Source organism: Sinocyclocheilus anshuiensis, unplaced genomic scaffold, assembly GCF_001515605.1.
Source record: "Sinocyclocheilus anshuiensis isolate Anshui unplaced genomic scaffold, SAMN03320099.WGS_v1.1 scaffold681, whole genome shotgun sequence".
Taxonomy (NCBI): domain Eukaryota; kingdom Metazoa; phylum Chordata; class Actinopteri; order Cypriniformes; family Cyprinidae; genus Sinocyclocheilus; species Sinocyclocheilus anshuiensis.
Window position 1 is genome coordinate 670,812 of NW_015537978.1, and position 3,714 is coordinate 674,525.

Sequence of the window (3,714 nt, forward strand, 5' to 3'; positions counted from 1 at the left end):
AATTTAGATTAAAAACTGCTCATGTTGCATGTATGCAGCATCTTTGTTTGGATCATGATTAAAATGCTATTGTTGCCTCTAATTTTAAATGGAAAGAACACAGACAAAGTCTTTGTTTATATGAAGAGATTTATTTTATTTGTGTTATTTATTTGATTTGGGGTTTGTTTTAAAATTTCAATTAAAACTCGTTTTGTTAAAAAAAATCGTGAATCGAATCGTGAAATCAAATTCGTGTCATCGAATCATGAGTTGAGTGAATCGTTACATCCCTAATATATATATATATATATATATATATTACAAAACAAAAACATATAATCTGCAAAAAGCAAAGTATAAAAAGAGTCTGTATGCTAAATAACTGCAGAAATTGGTAGTGGTGGGGGAAAAGAACACAATTTTAAACAGAATGTTTGAAGAATAACAATACACTGATGGTCCTCGCATACACTGTATTAATAAACAACCTTCTTCAAGCAAAGCTGTTGTAAAGCTGGTTGTTTTCTTATACTATCTGTGACATGTAGTGCCCCCAGAACAGCCAGAGGTTAAGCATAGGTTATAAGGTGATTCTTGAGTTCACCGCCTGGGTTTTTTTTGGATGTAGGACCTTTGACTTACTAGCACGAAGCTTTAAGCAGTATTGATCTAATGGTCTTGTGCTGTGTAGGCTAACAATAGTATTAACTTGCTGTTTGAAGTATCCAGTTTGACTCACACATTCACATTGATCCAGAAGGATGTGGTTTTAAACTTCCAAACATGCAGGTGAGTTGGAGGTGAGTCATTTAAAGTCTAATGCACAGTGTCAAAGGCCTTGTGCCTATAAGTGCAATTATTGTAATACATTTTTAAAAGATCTTTCAAGCTAGCAGCTGCTCCGTGTAACTTTTTTTGGTTAAAATTATCCAAAATCAATCACTGAGCAAGTACATAACCAACAAGTGTTCAAAACTATCTCCTTATCTTAGCCCGATTATGTCAAAGTATAACCATAATAATTTGCACGGTTTGACGTGATCTGAGCTAACTTTGCGTTCATTAGATTTATTCACCACTGGCAGCACGATTTATTGTAAAACTTTTTTTTTAGTTGGTCAGAACAAAACTGGCAGACATGTTACTTGCTCAGATGACATGTGAAACTTCTTATTTTGGACATACTTCCAAGACGTAGTAACTGTAATTCCGAAGTACAGTGAATATCCACACTGGTGCGTTGATTGACAGTCCACACACACACCTCAAAACTGTAGCATTTGGACCAATCAGACACACAAATATTTGTTATATTTAACAAATAATATCTAACACCCCCTCACCTAACCAAAGGGCCAACTATGAGGTCTATGGACCCTTCCCCCGAAATGCAACTAACACCTCGCAGCGTTGTCAAGGTAACATTTGGTCAGTCATTCCCTTCACCAAGGGAGTTCCAAACGCTAGGGCATGCTCACTTCCGTTTGGAATTCGCCCATAGTTTCAGCCTTCAGCGGTTGTACGCTGTCCTCCATTTTCTCCGCGCTCGAGCAGCTGTAACGTCAACAATGTCTTGCAAGCAATCCCGATTCTCTGCGTTTGGATGTAAGACTGAACATAAGAGTCTTCATTTTCTCCCAACATCTGAGCTGCTGAGGACGCTGTGGGTTACTTAAATTTTTCAAGGTAATGCGCCTCAAAATCTACCTAAATACGTGTATCACTCCAGACTCCTTTGTGAATGTCATGTCGTTATAGTGCTTAGCATTTTAACCGTATTTGTGTGCTTACATTAAGTATTTTTTAACTGATCAGCGCCGCGCTTGTGAGATTAGTTTGCGTCGTTCGTAGCGCGAGATTCATTCGGTAGCGCGGTCGCGCGGCTCGGTCAATTGATCCGTGCCGATGACAGGTCAGCGTGGCACGAGCTCTGTAACATCGTGCTGTTTCGTCCCACTTTCAGTGCATTTGGCTTCCCACATGTACGGCTAAACACCGGTTCTCTCGCTCTGAGTCATGCTGCTTCTACCGGCTGTTTATTGTTGTAGATATGCATTGTAGAGAGATGTATACGCTATGCCATCTTCTGGAGATGGGGTGGGAATATGCAGCTCATTTGCATTTAAAGCGATACACTCCAAATCAGCTCTTTTTTTAGACACACCCCAAAAATGACATATTCCAGCTGTTATAATAAATGATCTGTTGGTTATTTTGGGCTGAAACTTCACAGACACATTCTGGGGACACCCAAGACCAATATTACATCTTGTAAAAAGGGGCATAATAGGTGTCCTTTAAGCGATTTTTTTTAGACCCTCTGTCTAAAATGACCTGTTTTAAGAGGCGTGTCCTTTAAGGCTTGTCAGAAATCGGCCACTGTTATTATTGGATAACGTCATTGCATAGGAAACAGTATCAACGCCAAATACTAATACAAATCCTGCCACACCACAGAGTGCCACTCACATAGTTTTCCAGAAAATCACATTATATTTTTCCCAAATTATTGTAAATGTACATAATGACTTCATCCTAGGCTTGAAGATTGTGTGCTGTGCATCTTTCAGCGCAATGTTTGTCTTTCTGTCAGTATGCTTTATATAGAGAGCTAATAATAGCCATAGATCGCGCTTTCTCTTTCCGTTTGCTCCGTTTTGTCAAACACCGTACTTCAAACTAATTCAAACTTTGTTCATTCCTGAAGTGAACTTTTCTATTAACTGTTTTGGACTGCTGTCTTAACTGGGTGCGATACGTGTGAGCTGTAGACGCGGCTTCTTCTCTGGTGTGCGACACGTTCTTACTCTGCCCATCATGTATTAAATGTGCGTCCTTGAAAGCAGTTTTCTGACATATATACTTCAACTTCTTAGGTGACTAATATCAATAGTATGACATATTTCAGATGCGTCCGAAATTACAAAAACATATAGGCTATTTAAATATTTAATTGTTTGATCAAAAATATTGCTAGGGACAATTTGGTAGTTGCTGGATATTGGTAGGGACATGTCCCCTGGCATCCCCTCCTAATTCTAGGCTCTTGATCCTCTGACACGATCCGGGATGCCATTAAAAATAACCTATCCACTTGTTCCTTACACTGGGATCCTTCTGATATCTGTACAAAGACGTGAACGAGCTGTTTAAAGGGGTCATATGATGCAATTTCAAGTTTTCTTTTCTCTTTGGAGTGTTACAAGCTGATTGTGCATAGATAAGATCCCTGAAGTTGCAAAGACTAAAGTCTCAAAACCAAAGAGATATACTTTATCAAAGTTAAGACTCTGCCACGCCCCCCTAAAACGGCTCGTTCTAACACGCCCCCACATATCTACCTCACTATGTGGAAATAATGATCTTTAAAAAAGCATCATATGACCCCTTTAAACCAAACGCGTCAAAGTGAACGTTCTTTCACTCCTTTTGTCCTATTGATGACAGACTCAAGCACGTGGACTGTGTCAGAAAGTGAACACGCATCCAGTTCAGACAAGATAGCTGCAGTTATTGAAATTTCTATTTGCTTTTGACGCGACGCGACACCTGCATTCAACGTAATCAAGTGTCAAGCCATTAAAGGGTTAGTTCACCCAAAAATGAAAATTAGCCCATAAATTATTCACCCTCAAGTCATCCTAGGTGTACATGACTTTCTTCTTTCAGACGAATCCAGTCGGAGTTATATTAAAAATTGTCTTTGATCTTTCAAGCTCTATCGTTGTACTC